Source organism: Pseudophryne corroboree, chromosome 2 (genome assembly GCF_028390025.1).
Source record: "Pseudophryne corroboree isolate aPseCor3 chromosome 2, aPseCor3.hap2, whole genome shotgun sequence".
Taxonomy (NCBI): Eukaryota; Metazoa; Chordata; class Amphibia; order Anura; family Myobatrachidae; genus Pseudophryne; species Pseudophryne corroboree.
Genome location: NC_086445.1, coordinates 461,306,943 through 461,331,733, shown reverse-complemented (window position 1 = coordinate 461,331,733; position 24,791 = coordinate 461,306,943). Strand labels below are relative to the sequence as shown.

Below are 24,791 nucleotides of genomic sequence, written 5' to 3'. Positions count from 1 at the left end.
CATGGTATTAAAGTACGGAACCCCAGTATCCACTACGGACTAGGAGAAAAGGAATTACCGATAGGTATTAAATTCCTTCTTTTTTTTTTTTACCTTCATTCATTGTTTATATGTTATTGTAGATGATATACCTGTATATACATGATTTATTGATTAGTGCTACTACTGATATATTCTTTGCTACCTACAAATATTAAGGATCCCTGGGATTTACCATCGAGGGACCGCAGCAGATATTGGCCCCTCCATTTCTGTCCACAAAGCAGCCACCATAGGTTTCTATGGGGGCTGCTATTCAATCGATTTTACTAAGCTCTGAAATGCAGATGGCATTAGCCTACAGTAGACTGTGGGCTACTTAATGCAGATTCTTTCAGAGAGGGACCCTTCAGATTCCTTTTTCACCCGCATGCTCATACTGACTCCAACCAATGCTGGGCTGGGAAATGGCAATCAAACTTATTGTACAGTAACTGCCCGTGGCTACATGATCTTGAGATTCACCAAACATTGTCAAAAAAAAAAAGATGTGCTTGTTCCTAAGGTGTTCTCTGCTGTGGTCCAGTTTCATCAGATCATTCAGCACAACAGGTTTTATTTATATATATATATATATATATATATATATATATATGTGGTTATGTATACAAGGTATATAGACAATCTCTTTGTGATTTGGTCTGGGTCCAAAGAAATGTTGATACGGATTATTGAGGAACATAATGTATCGGAACATCCAGTGAAATTTACATATAACATTAGTGAGAAGATTGTAAATTACTTAGATGTACATGTTACACTCCAGGGTGACAGTATTAGCACAGCGTTATATAGTAAACCTACAGACCGCAATACTGTTCTCCATGCACAAAGTTTTCATCCCCGAAAATTTAAATATAGTTTACCTTATTCACAGTTTTTGCGGACGGTTCGTATTTGTAGTGATAGTGAGTCAGCAATTGTATCCATAGACAAAATGGTGCAACAGTTCATGCAACGTGGTTATAAATATGACCAGTTGATGCAGGCAAAAGTAAGGGCATTGCAGAATAGTAGGACACAGTTACTGGTACCCAAGGTTAAAACAGAATTGCAAGGACGCTTCCCTTGGGTTAATCATTATAATACGTCTAGTACTAAAATTGTACAGACTGCAAAGAGATTGTGGCCCATTCTCTCTACAGATAAAGATCTTAATTTAGAGGAGACCAGGATGATGCCTTGCTTTACTAGGGGCAAGACTATCAGGGACTGGGTTGTACGGCCTGACATCACAGAACTGCAAGCTAAAAATAGTGAGCAAAAGGGGTTCCTTTCTTTACAAAAGGGTTGTTACAGGTGTGTTAATTGTTCCACTTGTAGTGCACTTGCCGTGGGCAAATACTTTTGCCATCCGAGAAGTGACAAGAAATATATGATACAACATCGTGTTACATGCACAACGAAGTTCATAATATATATGATCACGTGTCCATGTGGACTAAGCTACATCGGCAAGAGTGATCGTACATTACGTGAACGGATGGCTAACCATAAATCTGCCATCAAGGCTGCATTGGCAAGTGGGAAAAGTGATCAGCCCGTGGCAAGGCATTTTGTGCAACAGCGACATGGTTTATCATCTTTACGATACATGATCATTGATCATGAGCCAGCTATGATCAGAGGAGGAGATCGTTCTCTTAGATTGTTACAAAAAGAATCCAAATGGATCCATGTATTAGAAACGCTATCTCCCAAGGGGTTAAACGAAACCCTTGGTCTTCACAGCTTTATATGAGACTGTGTCTTTGAATGTTAATCTTGATATGCTTATTAAAGATTGTGATGAGATGTTGGAACTGCCTATATGCATATCTTTTTGATATTTTTGTTACATATGATTATGATTCTAAATTGGTATCATGCTTTAGAGTATAATTAGCAATGTAATGTGGTGACCATTGTTGTATTTACAGAACACTCGTTGTACCTCCGTGTTTTTAATTTGTGTTGATTGGGGTCTCCTTAAAATGAAAATAGTGGTCCAATATGGTGTACCCCAACTCACAATTCGAGGTACTGGATGACTCCTATCAAGGTATCTTTATGTTCCAGATGAAGGATAATCCTCCTGACTTGGACCTGGTAGTTTTCCAATGTCCCCCAAAAAATGTAACTCCCACAACGGTATAAAAAAAGGGGGTTACAGATCTTTATTTAACAGTACATGTGTTATGAGCCACGGCTGTGGCTCATTCCTGTTTTGCAGTTTTGTTCTGTATTTCATGTTATACTTCTGTTTATGTTCCCCGTGGGTGTCATGGGGTGCTCGGAGCTCACCCTTAAGGAGGGGATACTGTTATGAACCACAGGTAGTGGTTCATTCCTATTTTATGTTTATTTAGTTGTCTTGCATGCCAGGATTTCCCATTGCTCTGTTTTGGATTACTCTTGTCTGCTGCCGCTGGTGAGTCTGTGCAATTGCAGCTTGTTCCCATGTGTTCAGCCTCATCTGGCTGCTGATTGCATCTTGTCAGCTTAGTCGTGCAGCAGGCCAGCTGCAAGAGATAATTAATTAGGCCTCTCTGATATATGCTGGCTCACTGCAGTTAGCAGATGCTGATGATATTCCTTGGTTTGCAGTCTGCTTTAAGTTTGAGCTGGTTCCTGTCAGTCCCTGTGTGGATTCCTGTGTCAGTCCCTGTGTGGATTCCTGTGTCAGTCCCTGTGTTGATTCCTGTGTCAGTCCCTGTGTCTGATCCCGTGTCCTACCCTGAGTTCCAGTGGATTCTGCCTGTCCTCCAGTTCTGAAAGTCGGTGTCGGCAGCTTCCTGTTTGCCTATGTCAGTTGCAGAAAGTATCCAGTCCTGCTCAAGCCGGTTGTTCCTGTCCTCAGTGGTCCTGTACTCAGAGATTTGTCATCTTTTCCTGGAGTCTGACTGAGCACCTTTAACATCCTGTGGTGTTCGTGAGTCACGGCGCAGCCGTGTGTTGCGGCTTGTCCGCTTACTGTTTATTATTTAGTATTTTTGTGTCCTGGAGCTTTTGCGGAGGATTCCGCTCTCCCTGATCCACTCTGGTATCCAGCGGTGCTGGATAGGAGTAACGGATCAGTGGATCTTTGGTTGTCCTTTTCCCTGGCGGCTAGTCCGCACATACCTTTTGATTTAGTTAAGTTAGCTTGTAACCCCTGGCCTGGTTGCTTAGTCAGAGGGCCCCTTGTTATCACCCTGTCTCGGATTTCCCTTTGTCTCCCATTAAGACCTGAGGGGGCATCGGGGTTGGGCAGACATAATCCGCCCTTCGAACGCGGCTGCCATGGGCTCAAGCAACCATAGTCTCGCAGGGGATTTCTGATAACACGGGCGAGACAACGGAGTTAGGGCGCCAGGGGTTACTAGGCTTTCCTGCTCCCACAACCAGCATATCTTCCCAGTACTCTGACCTCAGCCATACGATCTCCTCTGGTCTGGAGTACGGGAATCATAACAACATGAAGAAAAAAGAGGACATATGAAAAAAACCATATGCAACAGTACATAAAAATAATGGAATAAAAACGGCAAAGAGGGGTGGTAGTATCCACTTGCACATTTTTTTTTTTAAATAATCTGTTGGAGACTTCTTGGTCTGAACTGAGGAAACAACTCAAACCCAAAAGGGACCTAATGGTGATATTGTATTCATTTGTTTAAGCGCTTGTGGTGTATTACAGTTTTCAATACTCTGGCTTCTGTTTGCATATTTAAATGTGGTGATATTTTTAGAAATCTGTTACATCTAAGCTGCTTAGCGCCAGTTTGGACTACTCCCTAAATATATTTTCTAGCTAAATTGTAATGGCTGTACACTGTAGGGGGAAACAGAATGATAACAATGAATAATGCACGGTAACATATATAAATAGAATTACCAAGTAACACCTATAAACATCTACCGTTACATAAGAGCAATTAATCACATAAAGCAGTTTAAACCCAAGTATTCATTGTGGCCCCTAGGAGACACGGTGTCCATTCGTTGGATGCACCGTGACTCCAACTGCGAAAGTTTGAGACCCCTATTTCCCCCTTTAAGGGATAGCTGCACCTGATCTATCATTCGATATCGCAGCGATGTTAATGGATGCCGGGCTACACTACAGTGATGCGCTACCGGCTGCTCACTCTTACCTGTAGTGATTGCTGCTTTGATGGCTGACCTGTGGGCTGTCATACGTTCCTTGAAGGTCCTCTCAGTTTTGCCTATGTACAACAGACCACAGGGGCACATCAATTGGTAGACAACAAACCGTGAGCCGCAAGTAAGACGATATCTGATTGGATACATTTTGCCAGTATGCGGGTGTTGAAATGTGTCTCCAGATATCAAATATTGGCAGGTTGTACATGTACACTTGTAACAACCCTTTCTCATGCCAGGCAGAGGGGATTGTTCAGCCAAATTGTACACATCAGCCTTAACCAATATATCACAAAGATTTCTAGAGCGTTGATAACATGACATTAATCTAGTATTACCCAGCTTTAACTCTGGGTCTGACTGTACCAATGGCCAATGTTTCTTGACTGAATCCTTAATTAAATCACTTACAGGATTATTGCAATTAGCCCAAGGTATAACAGTATTACCATGACTCTCCTTCTTTTTATAAAGTAACTGTTGACGGTCCAATGCCATGGCTTTACTTTTTGCCTGTTCCTATAAAATGGGACAATAACCTCTATTTAAAAAAAATTTGCCCATAATATCAATCTGTCTGACAGCTAGCTCAGGGTCAGAGGTAATGCGTCTAGAACGCAAAAATTGCGAATAAGCTAGCCCCCGTTTGAGGGTCAGTGGATGACAACTTTTGAAGTGGAGCAAATTATTTATATCGGTTGGCTTAGAAAACAATGATGTAGTAATCTTATTGTCTATCACTGATAGCTGAACATCCAAGAATTGGATGGTATGAGAGTCAATGGAGTATGTTAATTTAATGGGATATTCCCTAGTATTGTGGGTATCAAGGATAGAAATCAGAGATTCCTTGGAACCATGCCAGATGACTAACAAGTCATCTATATATCTACAAAAAAATATAATCCTATTGGATATTTCTGTATCCTCAAAGAACAATTCTTTCTCCACCCCAAACATAAAGATATTAGATTACTATGGGGCCACACTGGACCCCATCGCACACCCCCGGCATTGTAAATAAAATTTGCCATCAAACAGGAAATAATTTTTTACCAATGTTATTTCCAATAACTGTAGACACAGCGAGATGTCAGGCCCTGCATAATCTGCCTGGACGTGTAAAAAAGTATCCACTGCGGCTAAGCCCCTTTCATGGGGGATGACCGTATACAAGCTCTGCACATCAATGGTGCAGAGCAATGTATTGGCCGGTAATGCAGGGAGTTCATCAATGCGTCTAAGGAGTGCACTAGTATCCAGCAGGTATCTAGGCATTCTTTGAATAAATGGTTGGAAAATCTCGTCTAGAAAAATTGCTACTGGCTGGAACAACGACAAGATGAGTTGGAATAAGTGCATCTCTCACATTAGAGTGTCTAGACTCAGCAGTTGTATCTGGCTTATTACTGTCTAATGTGAGAGATGCACTTATTCCAACTCATCCTGTAGTACCCCTACTATATACTACACCTAAAATACATAAAAATCTGCATAAACCCCCAGGTCGACCTATCATATCGGCCAGGGGTTCGTTGTTCCAGCCAAGTCAGGCTCTGAAAGTATTCATGGGGACAGCTGTCTCTAAGCCGGAGCAATGATAAACTGATCTGGCACCTGTGGCGCATTCAAAGTGTAATTATCAGAGGTTGCCCTGTCCTCGATAATTAGCATAATAAATAGAACACACACAATAGGAACAGGCGACAGAGGGTAGATGGCTGCTATGTGCAATCTGTCTAAGCAATAACTTGGAGAAATTAGATGAAAGAGGCTGCGTCAAATAAATGTGATCTTGGTTATAATCAGTTTATCACACAAATTTGGTGTGTGCACATGTATGCGGTATGCAGTCAGTATGTCCACAATCGCTATATCAACTTTCATAATGTTGACAGTAGAATGTTGATCATTATGTTAACATGGTTAAAATTTCAACATTTAACATACTGACATCTGGAAACCGTTGACATGGACAAAATGTCGACATATGGTGTCGACAGAGAAAATAGTGAAAATGTTGACATTAGTTAGGATTAGTATTAAAGATATCTTACAAATGGATTGTCGACATCTGACCATGTTGACATTTCATCAGTGTCACCATGTCATCATACTCACGTTGACATTAAGAATATTGTCATGTTTTACTGTTGGTCTTATACTGTATACTGAACCCCATTTAAGCATTATGTCTAGAATGCACTCAAGAGTATATCTTCCAGTGGACGTTCTGAGTTCATACCATCTCCAAGCATGCACAACAATTCAGCCAGTATGAACTCTGTAAATAAACTGTATTTACTATTCAGCCAGTGGGTGAGTAATGAATTTATTTTGTGATATATATATATATTTCTTATAATTTGATACTTATAACAGAAACAATGATAAACTAAAGGAAATCGTCAATGCACTTTCTTATTTTGAATCAAACTTGCTAAAGTAAAGTACAGTACAGCACAGCATGTCTAATGTACCTCTCACTGATTTTATTCATGATGTGTTGTTAGACTTTCCTCAGGGCACACATACATCTCTGTGACACATGCATGTTTGCTTGGGGAGAGGATGATTGGCAGCCAAAGCAGCAAGCTGTATGTTCTGGATGTACCTGACGCTGTGTACGGTAGCATGCAGGTATATAACAGGTTGCAGCACTGCCCTGGCTCTCCCCTTGCACATGAGGCTGTATGATCAGTGTACACACATGTATCTGCCTTCCCCTACACATACATGTGAGTCTCATCTCCTGCTCCTCCTCCTCTCCCTCCAGTGAGAGAGGCTCAGCCGGGAGACACAGAGCCCCTCTCCTCCGCTCAGCAGCAGCTATAGTAGCAGCCGGAGCAGCGCACGTCCAGCAGTCAGTGGCAACGTTGCATGAGGGCGGCTGTAACGACGCCTCCGGTCCCCCCGCCGCTCCACGCTCTGCACCGCGCTCGGCTCTTTGAATTGCCCGCTCCTCCTGCCAGCGAGCTCCGTGTGCCGGGACGGGGCATGCCTATTCCGGCTCCGTAGGAGAGCCAGCTCCGACACTGCGGGGTCAGGGGAATGGAGTTTACGGCAAGTGCAACTCGTAGTTGTCCCTCGCAGCCCCTGGATGTATGGAGCATTGATGCCGCTGGCTACACAGCTCATGAATGATCGGGAGCCCTGTGTGACACACGCATTACAGAGGTGGCGATGGGCAGCAGTCTGTGAAAGATGCCCTGCTTGTACTGAATGCACTTCTTCCATAGCTGTCCCGCTCTGAGCTTTTCCTACCACGGGCAGAGGATACTACTGACCTGGATCATCAGCCCCAGAGAGCCCGGATCCAGAGAGAGCAGCTATTTGGACCCAGCAGATAGCAGAACACTGACAGGTAAGGAGCCCCCTGTGCTGCTGCTGCTGCTACCACTTCTACCCATGACACATGCATGGGTGATAGGTTCTACCATAACACATGTATGGGTCAGAGGCTTTTACCATGACACAAGGTGTGAGAGGCTTCTACCATGACACATGTATGAGTGAGAGGCTTCTACCCATGATGACACATGTACTGTGTGAGAGCTACTGTACCTCCAGAGATCACAAGGGGCTGAGCGGCGGTAAGGGCTAATGTACTAATAGGCGATGTGAGACCCCCGTGTAGCGGTGCCTGAGACCTGTTGTCATAGCAGTGGGAAGCGGCCGCTCTCCGCATCAGCGCTGCTGCTGCTGTATGGTGCACTCATTCTAATTAGGGAAATGTGTTCTTGGCAATAGGTAGTTGGAGTAGCCCGGTAATGTACAGTACACTAGGGCTGGTGATAACTCACTATCCGCGGCTTGCAGCAAGGGGAAGTATGGAGCTGTTCCTGTCTCTGGTAACGGAGCCGGCATCGGGCTCGATGTCACAGGCAGCTGCCCCTCGCTATGGCATACTGGAGGCACAGTAAGCATTGTACCCACATCTGCCTCTGCCCTCCCATCCGGAGTCACCCAGCTATTCATACAGTGTGCCTTCCGTGTGTTACACATATGTGTATGAAGGAGGTGGGGATTGGTTGCCGAGAAGTACAACACACCTGCCTGCCACATCCACATGCTTATATTCCCTCTTGGGCAGATGGCTTACTGGGCAGTGTGTGTGTGTTAGTGAATATGTGTGTGTATGTATGTATGTATGTATGTATGTATGTGTGTATATATATATATATATATATATATATATATATATATGTGTATATATATATATATATATGTATATATGTGTATATATATATATATATATATATATATATATATGTAAATATGTATATGTATATATATATATATATATATATATATATATATATATATATGTGTGTGTGTATATGTGTGATGCGTCTGTAACAGACAGATCTGGCTAGCCTATATACATGCATATTCTAGGCTATATATGTGTATATATGTATGTATGTATATATATATATATATATATATATATATATATATATATATATATATATATATATATTTAAAGATATACAGCTTACGGTTCTGAGTCAGGGAGATGGAGGGATTGTCAGCATGCATGTATATGAGGTACCCTTTTATTTGGTTGTCTATGGTGGAATGAGAGGAAATATGGAATGTTATGACAGTTTATAAAATACACACCTTATGAGCAGTGTCCAGCGTATGGATCTCAGACACTGACTGTAGTGCTTGGATAATTGTATGCAGTGATGATATGATGACCAGGATTATCAGGGTTAAATAAGTGAAACACTGCCATAAGAGCAGGAGAACTGAGTTGACAGTAAGGCGATTTGTGCCAATCACCTGTAGTATACAAAGGTATAACATGCTACACAGGGATCACAGCTTTCTGCAATGTGCCTGTCAGACAAGATAGAATGGATCACACCATTTCATTGTGATTTTATCCAGTGTCTTATCTGGTGGGTGTTGTCTAAGCTGGAACCTGGAATATTATGTTATGATCCTTGCCTGCAAATTGCAGTGATTACACTCTCCTCACATCCTCTTCTTGACATCATTGGTCTTTGAGTAAAGGTAAATATGTTATGAGGACTCCTGCTCTGTGCTCTAGGTAAACACAGGCTAATGGTGTGCAACGAAGCATCCCCATCTGAAGCACTATAGCCTCCTAGTAACAACTTGTGTACAGTATGTGTAGAAAATATCTGTCAGACTAAATACATGTGTCACTGCTACCAAAATGTCCAGGCCCCTTGTGACCCCAAAACACAATTATGTGTACGCTCCAGTCTTGACATCATTTTGGTTACGTTTGAAATACTTTTAATTTCAGTATGGTTTACCAGTCTTCCCATATCTAACTAAAACATTTACTATTACTTAAACATACTGTGATACAACTATGAATATATATATATCAATTATTTTATTTTATTTTTCTTTTTTTTTGTGTGGTTAATTAGCAATCACTTAATGCTCAAGGCATACTGTTAATAAGTAAAGTATGCTTCACAACCTATGGTGTGTTGTTGTTCTGAAAAGTGATTATCTTTTAGCAGCATTTTATTTGATAGATACAAGAATCAGTCAGTCCAAATATATGCAATATTTTGCAGAACCTACACTAGAACCCCATATATGCTTCAATTTGCACTGTGAGGGGTCTCAGACAATTTACAGTAACAAGAATGTTGCAGCATGCATCCAGGCGAGATCTGTTCTCAGATGATAATGACTTCCAGTAGCTGCTGACCCAGGCTAGGTTCCAACTTGCTTCCTGTAGGTATAAAAACTACATATCTTTGTGCCAATCTATTTAGGCACCAGTGCTGTTACTCATGCTCTGTGTTGCTTGTGCTATGAGCCAAAGATGAGTCATAACATTTGTGCACAGTGGCATACTGATTAAGACTCCGCTTTATCATGATGAAAACTTAGATGGTGTGATTCTTCAAGAGAAAGTGCAGGTTCCTCAGTGAGGTAGACAGACACAACTTAGATGAGGAATCCTTGAAACCTAAGAAATTGCTGACAGTTTGCATGCGTCATGTATTATTTTATTGGATGGCACTGAGAATTAGTCTTCAGTGCAAAATGTTATCTTTAAACAGAAATTATGACCATTTAAGTTCACAGCAGTTACACAGCAATAAAACAACAGACAGAAGTAGGTTAAACTAATTGATATCTATTTTGCATTTGCATAATTTACCTTATACTAGTAGGGGTTGCTGTAATTGTAGGCATTTCATTTATAATATCTCTTAGCTACTACAATTATTTACAGAAGGCATTATCTCTCACTTTGCAGATCTATGTGCTTCACAAGCCTCAGTCAGTTAGGGAAAACAAAGTATAGACATTTTTAAAATGGATCTTAGCATGTTCATAGAGATTACATAATACACTGAGCTGCCAAAAACGTAATACACTGAGCTGGGGGAAAACGTATAGCTTTCATAAAGTACACATTATAGTCTTAAAAGCACACAGCATTGCTTAATTGCAACATTATACACTAATTCCAAAAGTTTGTGTGACAAGGACTTGGGTTGGATTCATGTTAATTTCCTTACTACAGGTATGCCTACTAGCATTAGGCTTGATTCAGATATGGACGGAGGTAGGCTGACCATATTATCCCTTTAACCTGGACACTCATGAATTACACAGGTTCTGTGGCTGCTTAAAACCATGTGAAATGCAGGCTTGTAGTCAGCCAGCCACAGAACCTGTGTAATTCATGAGCGTCCCAGGTAAAAGGGATAACATAGTTAGTCTACCTACATGCCCACAGACATCCCACATTCCCTATGCATGCCTGTCAGACATCCACAGGTGAAATATAGGCTTGTAGTCAGCCAGCCACAGAACCTGTGTAGTTCATGAGTGTCCCAGGCAGAGGTGTAGCAAGGTGTATTGGTGCCTGGAGCAAGGTGTGTTTTGGCGGTGGCGGCACCCCCCCCTGTACTGAATTGGAGGCGTGGCCAACATGTGGTGGCATGCTACCATAGGCGTGCGCAGAACATTTTATTAGGGGGTGCACCATCGGAGGGGTGTGTTTAGCACCACCTACTGGGTGTGTCTAGCACCGCCTATTGGGCGTGTTTAGCACCTTTGGGATGTCAGCTGTCGGTGCCGGTTTTCTGAGTGGTATCGTGATTCTGGCATCGATCACATGACTTCCCGCATCCAGACCGCCGGGAAGTTGAACGCATCCCTTAGCCAGCTCCCTAGCAGAGCTCACACTTCACCAAAAAACTGCTCTAAGTAGTTTCCATGATCTTATAATAAGATAGGGAAGGAGGTGCTCCTCTACACAACAAAATGAAATAAGTTCAAACATCCTAACTGGCCTGAGTGATAAATTGTTGAACCACAATTCACTAATGTCACACTCACACACTCTAGTCAGCTTATTATCTAAGAAATGAGTGGGATAACAGAAGTTTTTATTTTTCTGCACCCCTTCAACATTCATTTGCATGTTAGCTGAAGGAGAATAAATATTGTTCACAGACAAGTACGTTTCAACATAGTGGACATTTACCAATTTTCGTTCCCCTATCCCATGGAAAAACAGTCTATGCTTTTGGGAAATGAACACATTCAACCAGGGATGGATTGGGAACTAAAAGTGGCCCTGGAATAATTTCTGGAAGTGGCCTCACATGGGCGTCACCAAATCAACTTTATGTGGTCCCAACAACAAAGTTGCCGAGATCAGTACATCACTATAACTGGATACATCGGTGATAGGTAAGGCAAAAGTTGGCCATGAACCAAAGCAACTTCCCTCCAACCATCCAACTGACCTTAGTGTCCCAAACAGTGACTCTATACACCTAACCAACTTTTTAATCAGACTAGCCAACTTTCTGCAACTTGTGATGCCACAGAAGTAGACTGACACCGTCCGCCTACTTCTGCATGTTTTGAATAAAATTTGGTGGGGCACAGTGCTGCACAGAGAATATACCAGCTGGTTACTATACTCTATCCCTATCACTAGGGCGGGGATGACAGAAAGGAGCAGTGGCACTACATGGTTGACAGAAACATTTATAATAACAAAGTGATGAGTGTCTGTGAGATACTGTAGATAGAGAGAGAGTGAGAGAAAGTGACAGATAGGGAAAAATACGTGGATTAAGAGGTAAGGGGAAAATAAGTAGAGAAAGAGATAGGAGAGAGATAAGGATTGGGGGTGCTATATAAAGAGGGTGAGTACAGCTTCCCCCTGTTAATACTGTATGTCACTGGCTCTCACTACTTAAAAGTAGTCTCCCTGTCCTGTCGTTTATTACCCCTCACTGGAGCAGTCCTTAGTGAACCCTACGTTACTAAGGGTTCTATTTACTAAGCCTTGGATGGATATAAAGTGGACGGAGATAAAGTACCAGCCAATCAGCTCCTAACTGCCGTGTCACAGACTGGGTTAGAAAAATGACAGTTAGGAGCTGATTGGCTGGTTCTTTATCTCTGTCCACTTTATCTCCATCCAAGGCTTAGTAAATAAACCCCTTATTCCTGTAATGTGTAACTAAGGCATATATATGTGTACTGCCCCAATATTTGTAAAATGTAATTTCACACACTTTGTGACTGATTAAGGGGAATAGCTACAGTTACCAGAACCTTATTTATTAATAATTGTACCTAAATAGTCCCCTAGTGGGAAGACCAGGGCACGAGACACAGACACAAGACAATGCCAACACAAGAAATCACTGCAATCACTTCCCCTGGAGGAAATTAGCTCACGTAGCCGCAACGCTGCACCCGACTGTCCACCAGTATAACTTTAGCTTCAGGAGCACAGCAGTCCCGCAACTATGGCGGCAGCATTACAGTAAGCGAATGGGACATTTTCTTATTGAGGAGCACTTTCTTGTGGACACGCTCAGTATCTAGTGACATTGCTGCCATGCTTAAGTGCAATCACTGCCTTTTATGTTCCCTCTCCTTTTTCCCGCTCAGTGGCATTACAGGGCATGTGGGGCCCTGGCAGCAGTCCGGGCCACGTAACAATGGTATCCCCTGCACCCAGGGTTGCCACCAGATTTGATGGGGCCAGTACAAATTAAACTGACAGGGCTCCCCACGACCACCTCACCCCCTGCTCCCAACCCGGTGGATGAGGCACTGGTACCCAGAACGAGTGCATGCTATGATGCACCCCCATAGTCCCAGCATACTCCAGATGCTCCTCAGACTTCACTACATACCCTCAAATCTACCTACATTAGGCTGACCATATTATCCCTTTAACCTGAGACACTCATGGATTACACCGGTTCTGTGGCTGCTTAAAACCATGTGAAATGCAGTCTTGTAGTCAGCCAGCCACAGATCCTGTGTAATTCATGAGCGTCCCAGGTAAAAGGGATAATATAGTTAGCCTACCTACATGCCCACAGACATCCCACATTCCCTATGCATGCCTGTCAGACATCCACAAATGCAATCAGGCCTCCACATATTGCATACATGTCTATTGTATGTACACGCATTTCTGTGGCTCACCTGTTCCCCTCCTTCTGTCCCCGTTCCTTCTCATCTCATTATACTTACTCACCACCCCGTTCCTGGTCCTCTTCATTCCTGACGCTGGGGCACACATCTACACATCACACCTGAAGCGTAATGGGGGTTGGAGCACAAGCCATGCTTATTAAGTGTACAACACACATACACATACACTATGTGTGTGTAATACACATACATACATACAAACACACACTTAAAATAGGAATATACAGTTATTAAAAAAGGAAAAATTGTGCTAACCTGCCATCCTGATGAATGATGTTGCCCTGTACACTGTGTTGATTTTGTTGCTCTGCACAACCAGCCATGGGGTGGTGTTGGTGGTACACAAGGAGAAGAAGCAGAGTGTCCCTCTGCAGATGGTGGCAAGGGTTCCATGACAAAGGGGGCAGGGGGAAATATCAGAGGCATATATATATACACTAGATAATAGAGATGAGCGGGTTCGGTTCCTCGGAATCCGAACCCGCCCGAACTTCAGCTTTTTTTACACGGATCCGAGCGACTCGGATCTTCCCGCCTTGCTCGGTTAACCCGAGCGCGCCCGAACGTCATCATGACGCTGTCGGATTCTCGCGAGGCTCGGATTCTATCGCGAGACTCGGATTCTATATAAGGAGCCGCGCGTCGCCGCCATTTTCACACGTGCATTGAGATTGATAGGGAGAGGACGTGGCTGGCGTCCTCTCCATTTAGATTATAAGAGAGAGAGATTTACTGGAGCTTAGGACTAGGAGGAGTACTGTAGAAGTGTAGAGAGTGCAGAGAGTTTACTAGTGAGTGACCACCAGACAGTGCAGTTTATTTAATATATCCGTTCTCTGCCTGAAAAAAGCGATACACACAGTGACTCAGTCACATACCATATCTGTGTGCACTGCTCAGGCTCAGCCCAGTGTGCTGCATCATCTATATATATTATATATCTGTCTGACTGCTCAGCTCACACAGCTTATAATTGTGGGGGAGACTGGGGAGCACTGCAGTGCCAGTTATAGGTTATAGCAGGAGCCAGGAGTACATAATATTATATAGTGAGTGACCACCAGACAGTGCAGTTTATTTAATATATCCGTTCTCTGCCTGAAAAAAGCGATACACACAGTGACTCAGTCACATACCATATCTGTGTGCACTGCTCAGGCTCAGCCCAGTGTGCTGCATCATCTATATATATTATATATCTGTCTGACTGCTCAGCTCACACAGCTTATAATTGTGGGGGAGACTGGGGAGCACTGCAGTGCCAGTTATAGGTTATAGCAGGAGCCAGGAGTACATAATATTATATTAAAATTAAACAGTGCACACTTTTGCTGCAGGAGTGCCACTGCCAGTGTGACTGACCAGTGACCTGACCACACTGACCACCAGTATAGTTAGTAGTATACTTATATTGTGATTGCCTGAAAAAGTTAAACACTCGTCGTGTGACTTCACTTGTGTGTTGTTTTTTTTTTTATTCTATAAAAATAAAACTCATTCTGCTGACAGACAGTGTCCAGCAGGTCCGTCATTATATAATATATAATATATACCTGTCCGGCTGCAGTAGTGATATATATATATTTTTTATATCATTTATCATCCAGTCGCAGCAGACACAGTACGGTAGTTCACGGCTGTGGCTACCTCTGTGTCTGCACTCGGCAGGCAGTCCGTCCATAATTGTATACCACCTAACCGTGGTTTTTTTTTTCTTCTTTATACATACATACTACTACGACATCTCTTTATCAACCAGTCTATATTAGCAGCAGACACAGTACAGTACGGTAGTTCACGGCTGTGGCTACCTCTGTGTCTGCACTCGGCAGGCAGTCCGTCCATAATTGTATACCACCTAACCGTGGTTTTTTTTTCTTTCTTCTTTATACATACATAGTTACATAGACATCTCTTTATCAACCAGTCTATATTAGCAGCAGACACAGTACAGTACGGTAGTTCACGGCTGTGGCTACCTCTGTCTGCACTCGGCAGGCAGTCCGTCCATAATTGTATACCACCTAACCGTGGTTTTTTTTTCTTTCTTCTTTATACATACATAGTTACATAGACATCTCTTTATCAACCAGTCTATATTAGCAGCAGACACAGTACAGTACGGTAGTTCACGGCTGTGGCTACCTCTGTGTCTGCACTCGGCAGGCAGTCCATAATTGTATACTAGTATCCATCTCCATTGTTTACCTGAGGTGCCTTTTAGTTGTGCCTATTAAAATATGGAGAACAAAAATGTTGAGGTTCCAAAATTAGGGAAAGATCAAGATCCACTTCCACCTCGTGCTGAAGCTGCTGCCACTAGTCATGGCCGAGACGATGAAATGCCAGCAACGTCGTCTGCCAAGGCCGATGCCCAATGTCATAGTACAGAGCATGTCAAATCCAAAACACCAAATATCAGAAAAAAAAGGACTCCAAAACCTAAAATAAAATTGTCGGAGGAGAAGCGTAAACTTGCCAATATGCCATTTACGACACGGAGTGGCAAGGAACGGCTGAGGCCCTGGCCTATGTTCATGGCTAGTGGTTCAGCTTCAGATGAGGATGGAAGCACTCAGCCTCTCGCTAGAAAAATGAAAAGACTCAAGCTGGCAAAAGCAGCACAGCAAAGAACTGTGCATTCTTCGAAATCCCAAATCCACAAGGAGAGTCCAATTGTGTCGGTTGCGATGCCTGACCTTCCCAACACTGGACGTGAAGAGCATGCGCCTTCCACCATTTGCACGCCCCCTGCAAGTGCTGGAAGGAGCACCCGCAGTCCAGTTCCTGATAGTCAGATTGAAGATGTCAGTGTTGAAGTACACCAGGATGAGGAGGATATGGGTGTTGCTGGCGCTGGGGAGGAAATTGACCAGGAGGATTCTGATGGTGAGGTGGTTTGTTTAAGTCAGGCACCCGGGGAGACACCTGTTGTCCATGGGAGGAATATGGCCGTTGACATGCCAGGTGAAAATACCAAAAAAATCAGCTCTTCGGTGTGGAGGTATTTCACCAGAAATGCGGACAACAGGTGTCAAGCCGTGTGTTCCCTTTGTCAAGCTGTAATAAGTAGGGGTAAGGACGTTAACCACCTCGGAACATCCTCCCTTATACGTCACCTGCAGCGCATTCATAATAAGTCAGTGACAAGTTCAAAAACTTTGGGTGACAGCGGAAGCAGTCCACTGACCAGTAAATCCCTTCCTCTTGTAACCAAGCTCACGCAAACCACCCCACCAACTCCCTCAGTGTCAATTTCCTCCTTCCCCAGGAATGCCAATAGTCCTGCAGGCCATGTCACTGGCAATTCTGACGAGTCCTCTCCTGCCTGGGATTCCTCCGATGCATCCTTGCGTGTAACGCCTACTGCTGCTGGCGCTGCTGTTGTTGCCGCTGGGAGTCGATGGTCATCCCAGAGGGGAAGTCGTAAGCCCACTTGTACTACTTCCAGTAAGCAATTGACTGTTCAATAGTCCTTTGCGAGGAAGATGAAATATCACAGCAGTCATCCTACTGCAAAGCGGATAACTGAGGCCTTGGCATCCTGGGTGGTGAGAAACGTGGTTCCGGTATCCATCATTACTGCAGAGCCAACTAGAGACTTGTTGGAGGTACTGTGTCCCCGGTACCAAATACCATCTAGGTTCCATTTCTCTAGGCAGGCGATACCGAAAATGTACACAGACCTCAGAAAAAGAGTCACCAGTGTCCTAAAAAATGCAGCTGTACCCAATGTCCACTTAACCACGGACATGTGGACAAGTGGAGCAGGGCAGGGTCAGGACTATATGACTGTGACAGCCCACCTGTGGATTTGTGGCATCGGACAACGCCAGCAATATTGTGTGTGCATTAAATATGGGCAAATTCCAGCACGTCCCATGTTTTGCACATACCTTGAATTTGGTGGTGCAGAATTTTTAAAAAAACGACAGGGGCGTGCAAGAGATGCTGTCGGTGGCCAGAAGAATTGCGGGACACTTTCGGCGTACAGGCACCACGTACAGAAGACTGGAGCACCACCAAAAACTACTGAACCTGCCCTGCCATCATCTGAAGCAAGAAGTGGTAACGAGGTGGAATTCAACCCTCTATATGCTTCAGAGGTTGGAGGAGCAGCAAAAGGCCATTCAAGCCTATACAATTGAGCACGATATAGTAGGTGGAATGCACCTGTCTCAAGCGCAGTGGAGAATGATTTCAACGTTGTGCAAGGTTCTGATGCCCTTTGAACTTGCCACACGTGAAGTCAGTTCAGACACTGCCAGCCTGAGTCAGGTCATTCCCCTCATCAGGCTTTTGCAGAAGAAGCTGGAGACATTGAAGGAGGAGCTAACACGGAGCGATTCCGCTAGGCATGTGGGACTTGTGGATGGAGCCCTTAATTCGCTTAACAAGGATTCACGGGTGGTCAATCTGTTGAAATCAGAGCACTACATTTTGGCCACCGTGCTCGATCCTAGATTTAAAGCCTACCTTGGATCTCTCTTTCCGGCAGACACAAGTCTGCTGGGGTTGAAAGACCTGCTGGTGACAAAATTGTCAAGTCAAGCGGAACGCGACCTGTCAACATCTCCTCCTTCACATTCTCCCGCAACTGGGGGTGCGAGGAAAAGGCTCAGAATTCCGAGCCCACCCGCTGGCGGTGATGCAGGGCAGTCTGGAGCGACTGCTGATGCTGACATCTGGTCCGGACTGAAGGACCTGACAACGATTACGGACATGTCGTCTACTGTCACTGCATATGATTCTCTCAACATTGATAGAATGGTGGAGGATTATATGAGTGACCGCATCCAAGTAGGCACGTCACACAGTCCGTACTTATACTGGCAGGAAAAAGAGGCAATTTGGAGGCCCTTGCACAAACTGGCTTTATTCTACCTAAGTTGCCCTCCCACAAGTGTGTACTCCGAAAGAGTGTTTAGTGCCGCCGCTCACCTTGTCAGCAATCGGCGTACGAGGTTACATCCAGAAAATGTGGAGAAGATGATGTTCATTAAAATGAATTATAATCAATTCCTCCGCGGAGACATTGACCAGCAGCAATTGCCTCCACAAAGTACACAGGGAGCTGAGATGGTGGATTCCAGTGGGGACGAATTGATAATCTGTGAGGAGGGGGATGTACACGGTGATATATCGGAGGGTGATGATGAGGTGGACATCTTGCCTCTGTAGAGCCAGTTTGTGCAAGGAGAGATTAATTGCTTCTTTTTTGGGGGGGGTCCAAACCAACCCGTCATATCAGTCACAGTCGTGTGGCAGACCCTGTCACTGAAATGATGGGTTGGTTAAAGTGTGCATGTCCTGTTTTGTTTATACAACATAAGGGTGGGTGGGAGGGCCCAAGGACAATTCCATCTTGCACCTCTTTTTTCTTTTCTTTTTCTTTGCATCATGTGCTGATTGGGGAGGGTTTTTTGGAAGGGACATCCTGCGTGACACTGCAGTGCCACTCCTAAATGGGCCCGGTGTTTGTGTCGGCCACTAGGGTCGCTAATCTTACTCACACAGTCAGCTACCTCATTGCGCCTCTTTTTTTCTTTGCGTCATGTGCTGTTTGGGGAGGGTTTTTTGGAAGGGAGATCCTGCGTGACACTGCAGTGCCACTCCTAGATGGGCCCGGTGTTTGTGTCGGCCACTAGGGTCGCTAATCTTACTCACACAGCTACCTCATTGCGCCTCTTTTTTTCTTTGCGTCATGTGCTGTTTGGGGAGGGTTTTTTGGAAGGGCCATCCTGCGTGACACTGCAGTGCCACTCCTAGATGGGCCCGGTGTTTGTGTCGGCCACTAGGGTCGCTAATCTTACTCACACAGCTACCTCATTGCGCCTCTTTTTTTCTTTGCGTCATGTGCTGTTTGGGGAGGGTTTTTTGGAAGGGACATCCTGCGTGACACTGCAGTGCCACTCCTAGATGGGCCCGGTGTTTGTGTCGGCCACTAGGGTCGCTTATCTTACTCACACAGCGACCTCGGTGCAAATTTTAGGACTAAAAATAATATTGTGAGGTGTGAGGTATTCAGAATAGACTGAAAATGAGTGTAAATTATGGTTTTTGAGGTTAATAATACTTTGGGATCAAAATGACCCCCAAATTCTATGATTTAAGCTGTTTTTTAGTGTTTTTTGAAAAAAACACCCGAATCCAAAACACACCCGAATCCGACAAAAAAAATTCGGTGAGGTTTTGCCAAAACGCGTTCGAACCCAAAACACGGCCGCGGAACCGAACCCAAAACCAAAACACAAAACCCGAAAAATTTCAGGCGCTCATCTCTACTAGATAATGTGGCAGAAGTATAGATGGGAAAGTGGACAGAGGCACATGAGAAAGGGGGCAGAGGTACAGATGGGAGATAGGCAGAGGCACACATGGAGGGATGCAGAAACATAGGCAGCTGACATAGGTGGTAGAGGCACACATGGTGGTAGTGGGGGGGAAGGTTAGAAGCACAGCTGAGGAACCTCTGAGTGTCCCCCTCTGTGCTGCCGAGTGCCCAGCCCATGGAAGCAGATGGGGAAGGGAGGAGCTGTAGGAGACCTGGGGGCGGGGCAACATGTTGTACACTAGTTTGTGCAGGGTTTGAAGTCTGAGGAGACGGAAAACTGTAGTCCTGTGCTAGATTGGTGAGGGAGGGGCACACAACCTCCATCTAAAACCCTAATCTTATGATCAGTGCCTGAGGCTGACAGAGGGGCCCGCTGGTGCTCATGATCCCAGCCCTGAGCTGCTTCTAATCTTTACTCACAAGCTCAGGCAGACATCTGCCTGTGTGTGAGAAGCAGGCTGCAGCCACGATCATTAGCTCCAGCTGTACCCCTCTGATCAGCCCTGTTCTCCCGGTCTTCAGATGAATCCAGCTTCCCTTCTCCTCTCTGCTCCACCTATGTCCCGCTCCTCGGTCTCCCGGCTTCTCAACCCAGCTGGCTGTCCTGGCCGCTTAGCTCCGCCCACCTCCACCCTGTGTACTGTTATAGTCATCCCAGCCACTGAGAGGCAGCCCTAGGTGTACTGTCTCCACTGGCTGCCTGTCATTTAACACAGCCCGCCCGCGCTGCTCACCCTCGGCTGCCTGTCATGGCATGTTAAAAAAAAAACCACACGGCAGACAGGTGGCCTCACTTGTGCATCGTCCTTCCAGTAATCTTCCCAGTAGATACAGTGGGCAGTCCATCCCTGCATTCAACTAACCTAAAGGCTCCATGCTGCCCCACTAGACTGCGGGAAGCTGACAGGCAGCCCCCGCGCTGCACTCAAACACGTCTTCTTTCCTTTCAAGTGGCGTCCGTCCCAGCTCATTTTGCACTTCTTGTGGAGAGCGGAGTGACATCATGCCGTACATTTACATCTAAAAGGGCGTTATCATGAGATGGGGGGACAGCAGCGCCAGCAGTGAAAAGGCTGGCTGCTGCTGTGTTATTATAGACGATGCTGGCTACCTTGTCGCGGCCAGAGCGCCCTCTATGCCTGCCGCCCTACTCGGCTGCGTACAGCGTTAAATTATAGGGCTGGCGATGGCTGCAGTGCGGGCGGGGGGAGAGGAAGAATCAGCACGCATAAGCAGCAGGCATGTGTGAGGGGGTGCCGGACATTAGGCACCCCCCGTGCGCACGCCTATACATGCTACACTTGGAAAATAAATATTCCAAAATCCTAAAGTACAGGTATATTGGAGACATGAACAGAAGATCAATATTTATATAGTGTGTGTATGTCTGTGTGTGTGTGTGTGTGTGTGTGTCTGTGTGTATATATATATATATATATATATATATATATATATATATATATATATATATATATATATATATATACACATACTTTAGAAAAACCTAATGACCGGCTCCTGAGAAAAGACATGAGGGGGCAGGCAAGCATGGCCTCACAGCAATAACGCACCCACCTAGTTATAATTATTATTTATAAACAGTGCACCGCCGCCGCTCGCAGCCCCACTCTACTCAGTCAGGGTGGACTCCATCCCTCTGAGTCTGGCCAGCGCCGCTTCTCCGCCCGTCTGATGTCAGACGGGCACGCGTGTGACACGTGGCGCAGTGGCGGAACTTGTGAGTGGGTGGGCCCAGGTGCAAAAATATGCCTTGGGCTCCCTTTCTTCCACCCCACCCCAATTCTTAATATGCCACATGGCAGAGGGTGACAGAGATAGGCAGTGGGTGATGGGGAAAGGGTGACAAAGAGAAGCAAAGGGTGACATGGAGAGACAGTGGGTGACAGGGAGAGTGTGACGACGAGATGCAGTGGATGACAGGCAATAGGTGAGGCAGATGGTGACAGAGAAAGGCAGAGGGAGATGTCTGGGAGAAGCAGAGTATGATAAGGGAATAGGGTGGCAGGAGAGAGCAGGTGACTGGAAGATAGTGACGCTGGGGAGAGGCAGTGGGTGATGAGCAGAGGGTGAGGTAGTGGGTGACAGGAGAGGGCAATGGGGAGAGGCAGTTGATGACAGAAGAAGGTGACTGGAGAGAGGCAGAGTAACAGGAGAGGGTGACAGGTAAAAGCAGTGGTTGACAGGAGAGGGTGACGGGGAGAGGCAGTGAGTGACGGGAATAAGTGGGGTGATGGGAGAGGGTGATTGGAGAGAGGCAGAGTGACAGGGAGAGGCAGTGGGTGACAGGGGAGGGTGACGGGAAGAGGCAGTGAGTGATGGGGAGAAGTGGGGTGATGGGGAGAAGTGGGGTTACGGGAGAGTGTGACAGGGAGAGGCAGGGTGACGGGGAAACTCAGTTGGTGATGGAAGAGGGTGATGTGGAGTGACAGGAGTGGATGACGGGATGAAGTGGGGTAACAAGAGAGGGTAAGTGGAGAGATGAGATGACTGGAGAGGGCCATGTGGAGAGGATGGGTGACAAGGAGACTCAGTGGGTGACAGGAGAGGGTGATGGGGAGACTCAGTGGGTGACAGGAGAGGCTGACAGTGAGAGATGGGGTGAAGGGGAGAGGTGGGGTTACAGGAGAGGGTGACAGGCAGAGGCAAATGGTGACAGGGAAAAGTGTGACGGGGAGACTCAGTGGGTGACAGGGAGACATGGGGTGATGGGGAGAGGTGGGGTAATAGGAGAGGGTGACAGGCAGAGGCAGATGATGACAGGGAAAAGTGGGGTGACACAAGAGGGTAAGGGCAGAGATGGGTTAATGCGGGTTAATGCGAGAGGGCGACGGGGAAAGGCTGAGTCACAAGTGCCTGAGAGGAGACGGTGATGGGGAATGCACTGGGTCACTGTAGAGGGTGCCTGTGAGGCACTGGGTGATGAGCATAGGCAGAATGACAGGAGAGGGTAACGGGTAGAGGCACTGGGTGACAGGAGAGGGTGATGGGTAAAGGTAGTGGGTAACGCCATAGAGTATATATACTCCAGGCCAGGAGCTTGCTGAGCTGTCTGACTACTGAGACTCTGTGATTATATGGAGCTGCAGCAGCTGTGCAGCACTTGCCACTTGTCTACTGTCCCATTTATCTTTTTTTCCTACCTGGCATGGTGGATATAATGGGCTGCTGCTGCACATGGAAATGGAAATGACTAGCCAAACAGTCTGCTCCTCCTCTACTTGGCGCCAGGGACGGTCACCGTGACGTTAGATCACTGGCGCCCAGGGAGAGCCGCTCAGTGATGGAGAGGAAGCCGGAGTCCAGAAAACATTATTGGGCAGCTTGCGGAACCCATAGTGCCATGCAAGCTGCCTGTCGCAAAGGCCGGGGAAATCTCCATCCTACGACGGAGATCCCTGGCCCAAAACGGCGGAGACACGCCTTCTTTTTCACAAACTGAGGTCCCTTCCGCCCCCTCCCTGCCCCTCAGATGGCAGCAGGCTGTCAATCATCTGCTGCTGTCCTGCTACCTTCATTGAAGGACCCCTTCACACATGCACATATTATTAGTACTTTGCCCATTATGTCGCACCTCCAACCACATTGGAATAACCCCCACTATGTGCAGCACTGATATCAACTGTTATCAATATCATTTTTGGATCATTATTATTTTCATTCTTTTAAATATTAACCAATGAACAAGGAGACTAAACAGGAGGCATTTGAGGTTTCCAGAGATCATTACTGTGAAACTCATTTAATAAAATACATTGTGTCCTGAAGCTAAACATAAAACAGAAGAAATGTGCAATTCTGTGTTCTTGAAATGACCATGTATGACTAGACCAGAAATTTTCAACATTTTACAACTTGCAGCACAGTGAACAAGATTTAAATATTGCCAAGGCACACTCAAATATAATGTAAATACATAGTGCAGTTGCGTGTCCTAGGATGTCATGTCGCCACTTCTCCATAGGTGATGCCTGAGGCACATCTGAGAAAGCCAGAAGAGCCCAACACTGCCTGGGCACAAAATTAGAACTGGCTCTGCAACCACTAAACTCACCAGCATTGATTGTCCCAGGGCCCCAGTAGCGGCAAAACACTGACGGGCCTGGCTCCGCTTCTATGGCGGCACACCTGGAGACTGCTCAGGGCACACTAGTTGAAAAACACTGGACTAGACACTGTGTACAGGCTGGCAGCCTTCTATTCGTCAGTCATCCGCAGCCTAAACATACAGCTATGGTGTTAATATAATTTACTTTAAACTAGAACTCTTGTGGTGCCAATGTTATATTGGATGTAGAGTTATATATATAATTGTATGGCGTGCAAGCTAATACATCTGCCATTGTATAAAATAAAATAAGGGTAAATGTGTTTTTTAAAGGAGTTCTTATGTATTTAAATAAGTGAGAGTATAGTAATAACATTAATTTTTATTGAAGAGAGCTGGCACATACACACCGACTTGCATGTGCTGATTTGTTATGTATAGAGAGAAATGAAGCTGTGCAATTTTATTAGTGCATTGTAATGTTTCAGTTTTGACATGTTCTGTGGTTACTATTTCATACAGGTATGAAATAGTTATTCATCCTGAGAATGACATTTTCCTATACATATTTATGAATTGATTCAGTGTCATTTGTACATAGCGCTAGATGAGTTATGTCTCTTTCTATAGGTGATGCATTTATTTGTTCATCTGTGTATATTATTCATCAGTAATATTCGCTGAATATTTTTGTGATTCCAGGGATAGTCTGCAAATGATCCCATTTATTTTGTAGTTATT

General features: G+C 45.1%; 1 protein-coding gene across 1 annotated transcript in view; it reads left to right on the top strand.

The window, feature by feature from the left end:
* The first annotated feature begins 6,827 nt into the window (after positions 1-6,827).
* Positions 6,828-24,791, top strand: part of CALN1 (calneuron 1) — a 596,934-nt gene continuing 578,970 nt past the window's right edge. Inside the window, exon 1 of the mRNA XM_063953758.1 lies at positions 6,828-7,528. The gene's annotated coding sequence lies outside the window, so the exon portion shown is untranslated. The remainder of the gene's footprint in view (positions 7,529-24,791) is intronic.